Raw genomic sequence first — 15724 nt, 5'->3', positions numbered from 1 at the left:
TCCCACTCCTGCTCCTCCTAAGCCTAATAGGACGGCTACTGTGAGAGCTGTGGCTGTAAAGGGTTCTCGTTTCACTAAATGGTGTTCAGGAGTGTTCTGATGTTCGTATATATATTCCTTTGGATGGTATATAATTCGGGGAACTATCACAACCTGTATGCAATATTCGGATGTCTCATTGAAATTAGGTATAGATATACATGGAGTGACCCCCAGTGTATTACATACCCATTTGGCATTCACTGCAGGAAGAAGCCACTTAGCCGGTTTCTCAGATTTCACGGTTGTCATATCTATTTCACACAGGTGTTTTTTATCTGATGGAATTTTTCCTACACACCTCCCTTTCCCTGTTACCTGAACTATTGATATCCCTGGGGTTCTGTCCTGGCCTCTCTTCCAAAGGCACTCCCGTGGATTGGTTCCGTTAATTCTCCTAGGTTTTGCTGTAGTTCCTAAGGCTTCATAAAAAGGCGGGTTAACAGTATAGCACAACCAGCATTCATTGGTTAAATTTGGGTTTGTAGTATTGAGAACTCTGAATGTAGCTTGCATCACTTTCCACAGCATACTATACTCCCGAGCGGGTTGAGCTGTTAGTGGCCAATCTCCCGACTGAGTCGGCTTCCTTGCAAGATTTTCTATCAATGAATCATTGCCTTTTTCTCTCTTACTCCCTTCTTCAGTAAGTACGGGGTTCGGCCCCACGGGTTCCGGGTCATGAGGAACTGGTTCCTTCCTTATCAGAAAATGCCCCCCCCGATCCTTTCCTGGTTCCCATAATCTTGCCGGTCATGGTATCTATCACTATTCCAGTGTGGTCTGCATATGTGCAACATTCCTCTCGCAATGCTACGCATAACCCTCCTTGTTGTAGAAACAATATATCCAATCCCCGTCTGTTCTGGAGTACTACTTCCGATAAAGACCTTACTGATTTGACTAGCCCATCTATTGCCTTTTCGATTCTACTTAGATCTTCGTCGACTGAGGCTCTCAAGTCTTTCATACCCCTTTGCTGATTTATTAGGGCAGCTGCTCCTGTTCCTACTCCTGCTCCTCCTAAGCCCAATAGGACGGCTACTGTGAGAGCTGTGGCTGTAAAGGGTTCTCGTTTCACTAAATGGTGTTCAGGAGTGTTCTGATGTTCGTATATATATTCCTTTGGATGGTATATAATTCGGGGAACTATCACAACCTGTATGCAATATTCGGATGTCTCATTGAAATTAGGTATAGATATACATGGAGTGACCCCCAGTGTATTACATACCCATTTGGCATTCACTGCAGGAAGAAGCCACTTAGCCGGTTTCTCAGATTTCACGGTTGTCATATCTATTTCACACAGGTGTTTTTTATCTGATGGAATTTTTCCTACACACCTCCCTTTCCCTGTTACCTGAACTATTGATATCCCTGGGGTTCTGTCCTGGCCTCTCTTCCAAAGGCACTCCCGTGGATTGGTTCCGTTAATTCTCCTAGGTTTTGCTGTAGTTCCTAAGGCTTCATAAAAAGGCGGGTTAACAGTATAGCACAACCAGCATTCATTGGTTAAATTTGGGTTTGTAGTATTGAGAACTCTGAATGTAGCTTGCATCACTTTCCACAGCATACTATACTCCCGAGCGGGTTGAGCTGTTAGTGGCCAATCTCCCGACTGAGTCGGCTTCCTTGCAAGATTTTCTATCAATGAATCATTGCCTTTTTCTCTCTTACTCCCTTCTTCAGTAAGTACGGGGTTCGGCCCCACGGGTTCCGGGTCATGAGGAACTGGTTCCTTCCTTATCAGAAAATGCCCCCCCCGATCCTTTCCTGGTTCCCATAATCTTGCCCCCCAGGTTTTTCCTGTGACCCAAACTGGGTCATCAATTTTGTCACTGGTCACGTTTATCTGAATGGACTGGCAGTCCCCCCCCGTTGTCACTCCGCCGGCAAAATCAAATCGGGGAGGGGTACAGCCCCATGGGTACCATCCGACTCTTACATATGGGTCCCTCCCTCCTCCTGGGGTAAAGCCATGAGCTATAGTTTCACATCCCCAATATCCACAATAGAAGTGTCCAGGATAGTTGCAGTATGGTTTCCCTGGATTCGACGCTGGGCACATATAAAACCCTATCTTGTTTAAACAGGGTTTAGCCTGGATAATGTCACACAGCTGACACCTAAAGGAGGGGACTCCTGAAGTTGTGGTTGCTGCTATGGTTCGTTGATCTTCCCACCTGATAAGTGACCATCTGAAAGGTTCATGGCTTACGCTGCCCCCTGATGTTTTCTTAATCAATAGCCATATCATCAATATTCGCATTAAAGTTGAGTAACATCCACTGCCAGTATGGGTGTGAATAATCAGCCTGTCCAGTTTCACCCTTTCTTCAACTTGAGTCCCTTGGCCCTTTTGATCCCTGCTTGTAAACTCTACTGGTGCTCCCATTTTGTGCAAGTCCATCCTTTCGTTAAGTATCCTTCCGCCTCGCTCGTCAACTAGTTTGCGGCTAGTTACGAGGGCTGTTATCTTCTCGGCGGCAAGGACCTTCTGAGGGATGGGGCTTGCACCTCCTTCGCCTCTTAAGAGGGTTAATAGGGATTCGCACCTATAGCTATCAATTTGCTTACGAGTCTTATCCTTGTAAGGACCAAGAGACTGGTTAGGACACTCTAGAGTCCTTTCCCTAGTTATCCCTCCCAACGAGGTTGGTAAGTATTTTCTGGGAACCCTCCCTCTCTGGCAGTGGACTCACTGCAACCTTTTACAAAGTTTATAACAGGGACGGATTGGCCCGGCTTTTCTTGATATGTAGACGTTCAAATTTAGCAACCAAATTATTTAAAGCTGTGTCGGGATCTGTGTCTTTTCCTAGGGGTCCAACTATTGAGGTCCTTAAGTGTGGTACCGTATGTCGGCACCTTGCAGTTAGAATACGGGAATTGGCGATCTGTCGGCACTTTGTCAACCAGCATTTAATCCGCCACCTGGCCCATGCTAACAAGAGCTGTTCTGGGGTCTCATACACACTTCGAAATTGAGTATAAGGTATTCCGTTCTCTTTCTCTAATACTAGAGCCCAATCTCCCCTCCTAATATCTTCGCCTGCACACCTCCCGCACCACAAGTGATATATTAATCTCTGTTCTTTCCAATAAACCTTATTACAACCACCGCATTTAAAGGCTACCCATGCCTCACAAAGTTCTTTCCCACAGCTACAGCAGGGACTGCGTTTAAGAGGTCGGAACGAGGGTTCCTCTTGGAGTCCAAAAGTCTCAATCCACCAGACCCAATTGTCTGGAGGATTCGTTAAGGCTTCTCGAGCTGCTGAGTTGAAACGTGCTAAACTTAGTAGGTACGGCTGCAAAGTTAATGACAGCTTCCGTTGGACCCTCCTTTGGTCCGCTGGTCCTAGCCTTTCCCACTGCTCAGTCATCGGGATGACGGCCCATTTCTGGTGCTCTGGTGAATGTCAGTCTTAGGCCGTCTGGGGGTCCTTTTATTCTCCACCGAGAGTTCTGTGGATGCTCAGGGAAGTTGGAAGGGTTCACTGGTCCTTTTACTCGACTGGCGTGAGTCCACCCTTTTTCGGCAGTTCTCACCGCAGTGTCAGTGGTAAGCAGGGTAAGATATGGGCCTTCCCACTTTGGGATTAAAGGATTTTCCTTCCAACTCTTGATTAACACCCAGTCTCCTGGCTGAACCTGGTGTAATACAAGATTCAAAGGAGGTCGTTGAACCCACATTCCCTTTTCCCATAGTTTTTTCCTGTATTTTTCCAAGGTAATCAAATAACTGTTCAGACTCTTATTACTGATATTGGGGTTTATCTGTACTTTTTCCAAGTTGTAGGGCATTCCATACAGCATCTCAAAGGGGGATAGCCCTGTGTCCGCCCGGGGTTGTGTCCTAATGTTCAGTAATGCCAGGGGTATGCACTTTACCCAGGACAATTTAGTTTCCAATACTAATTTGGTTAGCTGTTTCTTTATTTCTCCGTTCATTCTTTCCACCCTTCCCGAACTCTGGGGATGATAAGGGGTATGTTGCTCCCACCTTATTCCCAGGGAGTCAGCTAGATCTTGGGTTACCTTTGAGGTGAAATGCGGTCCTTTGTCTGAGTCTATGGTTTCAGGTACCCCGTATCTTGGCACTACCTCCTCTAATAGGATTCTTACTACAGTATGGGCGGTTTCTCTGGTAGTTGGGAATGCTTCTACATAATGGGTAAGGTGGTCCACCATTACCAAAAGGTATCGTGTCCGCCCTACCTTGGGAAGTTCAGTAAAGTCAATCTGTATGTGTGAAAAGGGTCTTTTTGCCAACGGCCGACCCCCTGGGGGTAGTTTCCTCAGGTTACTTCGATTAACCCGCAAACATGTTGGGCAACTCTTGGTAATATATTTAGCGATATCATGTAGCCCTATAGTCATGTATTGGGTTGCAAAGTGGTCTGCCAACCCTTGTGCTCCCCAATGTGTACCTTGGTGTAGTTTATATAGGACTCTTTGGGCTACGGCTTTTGGCAATATTTTCCGCTTATCCCGAGTTACCCATTCCCCATTGAGTTTAGACAGTCCCATTCTCTTCAATTTGTCCTCCTCTTCAGGAGTGAAGACCAGTGCTGGATCTTCCTGACTATCCTGCTCCCTTGGTTTTTCTCTTAAGAGCATCTCTCTAGTTGCTGCTCGTTTAGCCTCTTGGTCTGCTGCATTATTACCCCTAATCTTGAGGTCTGTTCCTACTTGGTGGCCTTTCAAATGTACTACTGCTATTCTCTTTGGTCCCCTCAGGGCTTGCAATACCTCAGTTATCAATTGTTGATGGACTAATCCCTTCCCTTGTGAGTTTACTAATCCCCTTTCCTCCCATAATTTTCCAAAAGTATGTACCACCCCAAACCCATATCTGGAATCAGTATATATCGTTCCCTCTTTCCCTTTTAAGAGCTTCAAAGCTCTTAGGATAGCATATAGTTCACAGGCTTGTGCTGACCAGGATTTATCTAAGGCCCCTGATTCCACCACTTTTAAGTCTGTGCCCCCGATAATAGCGTATCCTGATTGGCGTTTCCCATTTACCACCCGGGAGGACCCATCTATGAACAGCTTTTCTCCTCCGTCTAGCTCTTCTTCTTCCAGGTCAGGCCTAATCTTAGTTTGTTCTTCAATAGTTATTAAGCAATCATGTATTAAAGGTGCTTCTTCCACATTCCCGAATAAAAAGGTAGCCGGATTCTGAATAGTAGTTGTTTCTAGGGTAAAATTTGGTGCTTCTAGTAAAATCCCCTCATATTTCAGAAGCCTAGCGTCTGATATCCATTTATCTGCTTTTTGCTGCATTACGCTCCGAATATTATGGGGGGAGAAGACCTTAAGACTACTGTTAAAGGTGATTTTCCGAGCTTCTTCAACTAATAAGGCACATCCGGCTAACATTTGTAAACATGTAGGCCATCCCCTGCTTACGGGGTCCAAAAGTTTCGATAAGTACGCTACAGGTTTCCTTTTGTCTGCCCATTCTTGGGTTAGTACTCCAAAGGCAATTCCCCCTTCTACATTAATAAATAAATAAAAGGGTCTTTTTAAGTCAGGGAGACTTAAAACTGGAGCATGCACCAAGCTCTCCTTTAATTCTTTCAGGTTTTCGGTATCCTCCTGAGTCCACTTCATCCACCCATCCTGAGTCAATTTTTGATACAAAAACTTGGCCTTACTACTGTAATTCTCTATCCACTGTCTACAGTATCCTGTTAAACCTAAGATTTGTCTAATTTGTCTCTTGTTCCTGGGGGTTGGCAATGATAGAATAGCCTGCACCCTTTCCGGATCTATTCTTTTCTCACCTCGTCTTAAATAGTGTCCTAAGTACTTTACCTCTTCCTCTACAAACTGTAGCTTAGCCTTCGAAACCTTTAGTCCTTTGAGCCCCAGGAAATTCAAAAGTTTTATACTTTCCCTTCGTACTCCCTCCTCATCTTTCCCTGCTAACAATAGATCGTCTACATATTGTATCAGGGTTATCCCAGGTTCGGTTTGGTAATCCTCCAAAATTTGTTCTAAAGCTTGTCCAAATAAATTAGGAGATTCTGTGAAACCCTGAGGTAACACCGTCCATCTAAGCTGTTGTTTTCTCCCAGTCTCTGGGTCCTCCCATTCGAAGGCAAAATAATCCCGGCTCGCTTCGTCTAAGGGGCAAGCCCAAAAGGCATCCTTCAGGTCAATTACACTGTACCAGTGGTTTTCCGGGCTTAGTTTACTTAATAATGTGTAAGGGTTAGCCACCACCGGGAACCTAGCTATCGTCCTCTTGTTTATCTCTCTCAGGTCATGTACTAAACGATAAGACCCGTTTGATTTCTTCACTGGTAAAATTGGGGTGTTATAAGGGGACATACAGGGCTCTAATAATCCTTGTTTGATTAGCCTATCGATTTCCGGTTTCAACCCTTTGCTCCCTTCCAAAGACATCGGGTATTGCTTTATTCTGACTGGGGTCTCCGGATTTCTAATGGTCACCTTGAAGGGGGTAATTTCTAATCTGCCGGCACTATCCGGATTATACCATACTTCAGGGTTGATTTTTCTCTCATCCTCTAGTCTTAGGGGACACAATTTAATCTGGATCTCCTGCTCTATTACCTTGATCTGAATACCCAACTCTACAATCATATCTCTACCTAACAGGTTGTAATCTGATTCTGGTACTAATAAGAAATCCCCAATACCCATCTTGGAGTCCGATTCTACTACTACCTCTTTTATAACTTTAACCTCGAACGGTTCCCCTTTTGCTCCCACTACGGTAACAGTTTCCCTAGATAACTTACACCCTTTAGGTAATAACTGGAGTGTGGATCTTTCAGCACCAGTATCAACCAGGAAGGTAATATCCTGGCCCTGGGGACCTACCTTCAACTTTACCAAGGGCTCCCTTTGATGTTTCTGGGTCCCCAAGAGATAGAGCCCCTGACCCCCCTAGTCCTCCTTAAACTCCTTCTCGTCCCGAATCCGCATCCGACATTCCCTCTTAAAGTGTCCTCTCCGTCCGCAGTAAAAGCAAACCTTCAATTCCTGTCTATCCCGTGGGCTTTTCTGCCCGCTCCGCCTCAATTCCCTTCTGTCCTGTTCGGGTCTCCTATCCGTTCCCTGGCTTTCACGTACTGCCGCCATCATCAGCCGGGCTTGTTTCTTGTCTCGCTCTTCCTCTCTCCTCACATACACTCTCTGAGCTTCTCTTAGCAACTCGTCTAACCCTCTATCTTGCCAATCCTCTAATTTCTGTATTTTCCTCCTGATGTCCTCCCAGGATTTAGAAACGAAGTGTACCTTTAACACTGCCTGTCCCATCTGTCCATCTGGATCCATTCCTGAATATAACTGAAAATTCTTCCTTAATCTTTCTAGCCATTCAGTGGGTGTCTCATCCTTCTTCTGTCTTTCGTTAAAGGCTTTATTAATATTCTGTCCTCTTGGGACAGACTCCCTGATTCCCTGCACAATTATTGTTCTGAGATCTTGCATGTGCACTCTATGGGCCGGGTCCTGATGATCCCAATTAGGATTTTGTAATGGCCATTTTATATCTGCTGCCGGCCCCTGCGCGTGCTGCGCGTCCCAGATGCGCATTCCCTCTCTTCTAATCATATTTTTTTCCTCTGCCGTGAACAAGATATTCAGTATGGATTGTAATTCCTCCCAGGTGTACATATTAGGTCCTAAAAATTGATCTACCCGCTCAGCCACTCCAAGCGGGTCCTCCAAGAGGTGTCCCATTTCTTTCTTAAATTCCCTAACATCTCCCGAGCTCAGGGGCACCGACACAAACCCTATACCGGCCTGGGGTCCCCCCATGGGCATCTCCCTTAAGGGGTATAAGCCTTTCTTGGTTCGACTTCGAGTCATTGGCCCTGTGTACTCGGGCCCGTCCGAATCCGAGTCTGCCCCCGCTGGTGCATTCGGAGGAGCCTCCGCTTCCTGTGCTTGGGGTGGGAGTACATAAGGCGGGGGTGGCACCAAAGTGTCTTCTGGTTTATTCCCCTTTTTCTTGCTCTTATTCCCTTTCGGTGTTTCAGAAAGTTTGAAGAGAAACACCTCGGGTCTTTCTACCCAAACTTTAGCATAATTACTCTCCTCCTGAGAACAGGGGGGGTCTCTACTATTTACCCAGATATTTAAGGTTTGCCTTACCCAATCTTCTGAGGAGCCAAATACAGGCCAAAACACCCTCTTGGAGATTTCTTTCCCTCCCCATACTTCCATGCAATAGTGAATCATTTTAGCCTTATCCTTGTCCCGTGTGCCTGGAAAATGTCGCCAGTTTTCTATCATAAATCCTAAAGGGCTTTCCCTAGGTATTGGAGGGAGTTTCACCTCGGCAGGGGGCTTACTCTTCCCCTGTCCCATTCCTCCGGAGTGCCTTCTTTCACACAGTCAACTTTCACTTCCCCGGGTTCGTGGCCCAAGCCCTCGCGGGTCTGTGGGAACCGCACTACTGCGGGTCCACACTCACTTGGAAAGTCTGGCTACCAGCTTTCCTCTCACGCAACACACACTCGCCGCACTCCGGGATCCCAACCCCGCCCGGACGGGTCCCGTAATACTTACGCGTCCTGCGTCTTCGTCCGGACTCTGTGCACAAATCTTTTAAGGGGTTTCCTTGGGCCCGCAACCTCCCTTTGCTTTCTCCTTTCCTCTTTTCGGGGTTCGTCAGTCGGGGCCGGGAGCGGGTCCCTCAGGTCCCGGGGCCTCCGAATCGGAGGGGCGCCCCCCCCGGTATTGAGAGGCCTCTCCGTCGGCCACCGATCCGAGTCACGGCACCAAGTTGTTATAAATGAGCACAATGGGCCAGTCGGGTCAATTATATAGCCAATTTAATAATGCAGAAAAGAGAAAGCAAAATCGCAGCGCTGGGCGGCGGGGGAGTCCCTTGCTCCACCAACTACCGCACCGAAGACTGTTTCGTTCCCCTTTTTGTACTTTCCCGCGGTCCTAGCCCCGTCACATTTCCGGAGCTCCTCCGCGCATGTCCATTGGGTTGTTACATTGTCTCCTTCTACCTCCTGGTGGTCGTCGAGTAGGGCTTCTGGTACTTTTCCTCGGCACCCCCCCTCCTGGGAACCTGGGCTGGGAACAACTCGTATATTGATTAGCTCAGCAATGTTTTGTCTCATATATTATCGCATGGCAGTTGGCAGTTACCTATTTACATTATGTTTTCTCCTGTTTCCAGTGAACAACAAGGTCACATTCCCATCAAAGCCTTATGTTTTCTCCTGTTTTCAGTGAACAAAAAGGTCATATTCCCATCACATTCCTTCCATGTGTTTACTAGAACACCATGGCAAAAATACCCCGCACCCTTTTTTTCTTGGTATCACACTCCAGATGAGCTAATGCTACAACAGTCTTGAGAGATCTTGAGAGATCTCACTAATGCCATGAGTTTTCTCTGTTAAAGAGCGAGAAAGATGGTTGTTTCTTCCTGTCTCTCCAAGAAAAATCAAGTTGAGGTGACGGTTAAAACTTTAAAATAAATATGGCAGACATACACATAGAGTGATAACTGCCTTCCTGAAATGAGCCTATATTTTTTTGAAATGTGACAAATGAAACTTCTATTTGACACATATGATAATAACATAAGATATAAAGATAAATTTTCTTGCCTGTAGTATGCAATGTATATCAAAATACAGTACATTTCAATAAATTGCAACATTTCTGCACACATTCTTCTTTCAGTATTTGATGAAATGCTGCATTTTTTCAACCTGGTTCAATTTTCTTCAGGTTGCTAAAAATAAATTTATTAAATAAGCATCTATGCTGTAAATAAAATAGTGCTACTATATTCAGTGTTGTTTGGTGATGGAAAACAATTTGTTTTACTTCCATTTCTCCACCCCCAGATCAGTATGCAATACAATATTTAGGCTGTCAGTACAAAATCATTGCAGTACATCTTAGTTTTCAGATCTCAGATCTAAGATATACATTTTCTTAGTCTTTCTACAGGTTTTGGATAACTGAGTTAAATGTATTTGTTGAATATGAACATTTAAACATGACCTCTCTGAAACTGTAAACAAAGCTCAGCTTGTTTCAACATTAAACTAAACAATAACAGCTTGTTGTGTTTACCATGTAAGGGCATCTTTAATGTTTATACAACATCTATAATAACAAGACTAATTCTGACTACAGCCTCTAAATGCTAGTCAATAGAAAAAAAAAAGAATAATGAGTATATTAATTTTCTTTTTAGTAATCCATGAACCCAGTAATGCAACCAGAACAGCTGGCACTCTTGCTTAACATATCAGCAAAAACTGAATAACAGAGTGTTATAATGAGATCTCATGATATTAAAACATCATTTAAGTTATGGCAGTTACTGTTATGGGTATGCAGTAAAATAAAACATTTCAAAAGCAAATTATGAACTAAACAATGCCCTGTAAGATTACAGAATAAAGCAATTTATGTGATACATTGATCAGTAGTCATTGTTTTACTCTGAGGCTAGGAATCATTCTGCCATAATGGGCACTTTAGGCAACTTCAAAGACTCCACAGATTTTCTCACCCTTTTTTTGTTTTCTATATGCTCAGGTTGCCTCCTGAAGACCAGGGCAAGTTGTCCTCACTTTTACTGCTGGGATATAAATAGCAAATATGACTTTACCAGACTGGGTAACTAGGGAACACTGGGCTTGCTGTACCATCACACAGTCTTTAGCATGATTAAAAGGGCTCTCCATTTATTTGCTTTTTCATCCTAGAATGCAAACATTACTTTGTGTGCCACAGTAAAAGCTCTTTTTTTCCCAGCCATTTATATATTTTATATTCCTGTTTTTCATTATCTTCTATAATATAGAAAATCTAAGTGCTACTTTTCCTCAGTTGCTGAACCTTTGATCAAACATGATCAAATCATAGGGAGTTTTAATATCAAACACTTCTCTCTGTATTTTTATTTGATTTATCATTGGGCTTTTATTAGAAACCCCATTTGTAAGGCTATTCCTCACATTTTCAATAAGGGAATTTTTGTATCCAGAATATTCTTTTCCTCTGTGTTTAAGGTCAGGAAGGTAACTGCCTTCAGACAGCAAACAAATGGTTTCATGTCAGCCTGCATGTTTTTTTTCTTCCCAACTTGTCATCACACTCCAAGTAATGTCCAAATGGAATATACTGTTAATGCAACTTAAATATTTCAAGTTGAGTAAACAAGATAGCATTGGATACTAAATCAATACTATTTTGTCCATAGTCAATCTTCTCCACTCTTCCCCAAAGAAGCCACTTGGCTTGTATGACTGCCTCTTCAGCTTAGGCTGGAGATATTTACAAGATTCAAAATTTTGCAATTACACATACAAAAACACAGACAAACATAAAGTTAAAAGCTGTAAGGGGAAAAAGAAGCATCTTAACAAACAATGTTTTGTTCCAGTGTCCTCAGCAACATTGAACAGCATAATGCCCTCAGCAGCTATGTTAAAGCATCCTCATCCTTCATCTAATCATGAATTACATTGAAGGTCACGAATTAACCATCTGTCAGGGTGACTGGGAGACAGTTTGGGCTGGGTGGGGCAGGGAAGAACAAATGGTCAGGCTGCTATTTTCTCGAGTTGCCACAGTATAATTTACAGAAATCTCAAGCACAGAGAAAGTGAATGCATTTGTGACTAAGTTTAGGACTTCAGCCACATGGCAAAAGGGGTTTTAAAACTGTAAGAAAGATTCAATTACATTTTCCATCTTTCATTGCTCTCCTTTTGCTTTAGTCCTGCATTTCAGTCTGATGCTGCATGTACCAACGTCTTGTTGATGATAGAATAATGATGACTGGGTACATCAAAAGAATGATGGCTGAGTAGGTAAGATTAAAGATCTAACTACCAGATAAGAAAGTTATCATCTTGCTAAACCTCATACAAGATAAACCATTAATATTTTTTCCTCCCTCAGGAGCCCCAAATCCTCTTCCCTATTACGTTTCTTTCTCTTTGTGATGGAAATATTTGGTGTTTCTATATAAAATATTTCAAAGAGTATGTCTATCATAATTCTTCCTGAAACATGACTACAGGAAATTAAATTCAAATTTTCTTTACCTTAAATAATAAAAACTCTAAAAACATATAAGTATAAATTTTTTCTTTAAAAAACCCTTTAATCTACAGGAACCATGAAAGCTCTGGATTACCTGATGCTTCTTTTTAAGCATAATCCATTCTTCTGAATATAATCCTGGGCTGTACCTTTTTTCCGCCACCCAGCAGCAGGGGTGGACACTAGGTCTGGGTAAAAGAGCTGCAGTACGTATCCTGGGCCACAGCATTGCACCAAAGAAAATACAGAACAACAATATTTGTTTCCACTAGACACATCTAGATACATTGAGAAAGGATCCCGGGGATTCTGGCTGTACCCACTTACCAGCTGAGAAAGAATGCTGACAAACACAGCAATTCTGCAGCTTTGAGTCGATTAAGTCAGAGTATGTAAATAGCTTTACAATCCACAGCTGGTGAAGGTATTAGAGACTTACTTTATTATTTTGTCAAAAATGAACATGGTACAACCTCCTGTTGGAAACATTGGGAGAAAGAGCAGAAGAAAATGTTCCTTTTTCCTCTTAGCTTGATTGGAAGCCTTGGCTATATAAAAAGAGAAAACTCACCCTCTCTTGCATTAATATTTTAGGTGGGTCTTTGAATGTGTTTTTATGCTTCAGTATCACATTTTCTGTAAAATTTCATTAGATTTAGAACATGCACAAAACCCCCAATGCTCATTACACTGACCAGCACTGTCTCCTAGCCTTATGTTTCCCCTGTGCATATGCCCCTACCTTGTCTATCCTATGGAGTGTGTTTCTGTTCTGTGTTTAAAGAACAATACCCCCAATCCAGCATGTCCCAGTGTCCTATGCCAGAACAAATAAAAATCAATATGCAAACAATGATGGGATCCATTACTTTCTCACAAGCACTGGGAATTAAAGCCTGGATGACCTGGCATTGGTAAAACATTTATCACTTATTGATGGCAGAATAGAATCTCATTACTTTTCTGTTTCAATACCAGAACAGGGATGAAAATTAAATAAATGCATATAAGAGACAATCTGAAGAAACAATACATCATTTCTAATGATTTCTTCATTATTAAATACAAATATTAATTCAAAAATACATTCTATATTGGGAAATTTAGCTCATACCCATAAACCTAAATTCTTAATTATGCATCTACTCTCACTTTAAAAAACCTCAGACTATATGTAAAAATGAAAGATAATACATGTAATCAAAGCTTGTCAGAACTGGAAGTTCTAGGTAATATAGCTCTTTTAATCTGTAGCAGCAACAGTTTAAGAAGGATTCTTCTTAATTGGCTTCCCTGGCCCTTATTTGAAATCCAATATGTATTTTCCATGGCCAGAGTAGAATCATGCAATGCAGAAGTCACAGGAAAGTCCTGTTAGGCTCTGCTGGTTTTTGAAGGACCAAATTTTAACACAGAAATTCTATCCAGATTCCTGAATGGCATCTATTCCCTGGTCTCACCCAAGACAGAAGCTGACTACTAATGCTCTGTGAGCCTTGCTTCATGATCATTAATTTGACACAGCACTCCTCTGAGTTCTATTTCAACTCAAAACTTTTACTAGCTAAGTTTGTGCTCAGTGTAGTGAGGATCATGGTTAAGTTTAGATTATTTATATCATATCCAGTGAGAAATATTACTAGCATTAGTTTGGTTCACTCATGATTTTTCTTTTGTGCAGAAATGTTTCATTTTGAAGAAGTTTAATGAAAATTAGACTGACACATTTATACAAGCTGTATTGAATGTCACAGCATCCCTGATTAAACATTTAGGGTGGCCTGTCAAATTCTTGGCAAAGTCTAAAATCACTCCAATTTTCCAGAAGGGATTGGCACATACATAATGTCACCATTTATCACAGATCCGCTGAGCTGCATTTTTAATGAAAAAGAAATCTTTTGCTTTAGTTATTCTACACTGTGTATATTTACATTGTATTTAAATGCAGACTAAATTTTAAGGTGAACCATAAATTGTGAAAAACATAAGTCTTAGAGTTCTACTTAGCATTCATTTCTAATCCTACAAAAACAAGAACTCAAAATCATAAATACATCTTATCATTTATAGATCCAAGAATTAAGGATCCAAGAAGCTTTCATATATTTTTCTTTACAACTATACCAGGCAAAGTAGTAACAACCAGAGTAGAGATAGCATAATTTCTTTCATTCAATCTTTGACATCACCAATAACACTCCAAAATTTTTCTCTCATGGATTCATGTTTGTATATGAAAAAATAAAAATCAGAAATTGGCTTTAAAAAATAGACAAGCAAAAGTAAAAACATTCACAACACTTTAAAGAAAGATCCTCATAACTTTTAATCATAGTCAGTGAACTTACATTGACCATAAAAATAAGTACCTTGAAGAGAAAAATTCATCACTGAATCAAATTCTTTGGTTGTTAGACAGTGTTTCTCATTCAAACAAATATTCAGGCAATTCAGGCAGGTATCATTTTGAATCTTGCCATTATTAATTGTCTTTATCCAGAGAAATAGGTCTTTTTACAGAGGCCAATGATTTTGTCTTACCCATTTAGATACATGACTGAACAACAAAAATGATTTAATCTCCCTTTACAGCAGAGATAATAAGGGTATCAATGGACAGTGTGGGCTCTAAAATATTACCCTTAAAGATACAGTGTAAAATGAAACAATCTGTATTAGCAACTTCAAATAACATATGGCCGATCTTTCCCACCAATGGCATGAATTCCTAATTACCTCTTCTCTGATTAATATTTAAAATGTCAATATGAAAAATTGCATAGAACATAATCTTTCAACAGCATTGAATTGCTTGTGTTTCTTACTTGGACCTGAAGGTGCTATTTCATATTGGTCATACTCTGGCTTCAAAACACAGTGACTACTTTACTCAAGATTACACCATCAATTATTAAAATTTATTAATTTATGGAATTTATAAAAACAGTGCTTTGGAAGGCATTAGTATACAGGCATACTCTTGCATGCATTTCAAGGATTCTGGTGTACTTTTGTCATTGAAACTGTGTTTCTTTCTATTTGTTCACTATTCAACTACATATAAATGCAAAGCAGGGTAAAAGGAACATCAAAACACATCTATCATTTTTAAACTGAATGGAGCATCAGAAACACACTTGAGATTATCACCAGTTCTGTGGAATATATCTAGATGGCAGAATGCATCCATTGTACAGAAGTTCATCTGTAAGAGGAAAGCCCACTTTTAAACTACAGGATCTAAGTTTCCAGCATGTATGCGAAAATTCCCAGAGGAGGCATCATCTGCTCTCTGTCCATCACCTTTGCTCCTTTCCTCCAACAGAGCATGTTGTTTCTATACCTATAAATGCACGGTGCCAAAGACCCCAGTAACATGCACTTTTCCTCTGATAACCCCTTCAAAGGAAGGAGTTTTGATTTTCATGCAAGATTGAAAATAAAAATGATAATAGTAAAAATATCCCAGTTATTTCCAATGTCCTGTTCTGCTTTAAATACTTTGAGGCTATGGAAATATCTGTAAAAAACTTTGGACAAAAATCTTAGAAATGGAGTCTCAACTGAGAGAGAAAAAAAATCATTCTAAAGGAGTTTCTAG

This window comes from Passer montanus, unplaced genomic scaffold, assembly GCF_014805655.1.
Source record: "Passer montanus isolate IOZ18808 unplaced genomic scaffold, ASM1480565v1 scaffold14, whole genome shotgun sequence".
NCBI lineage: Eukaryota > Metazoa > Chordata > Aves > Passeriformes > Passeridae > Passer > Passer montanus.
The sequence above is the reverse complement of the archived record's forward strand: the minus strand, read 5'-3'. Positions refer to the sequence as shown.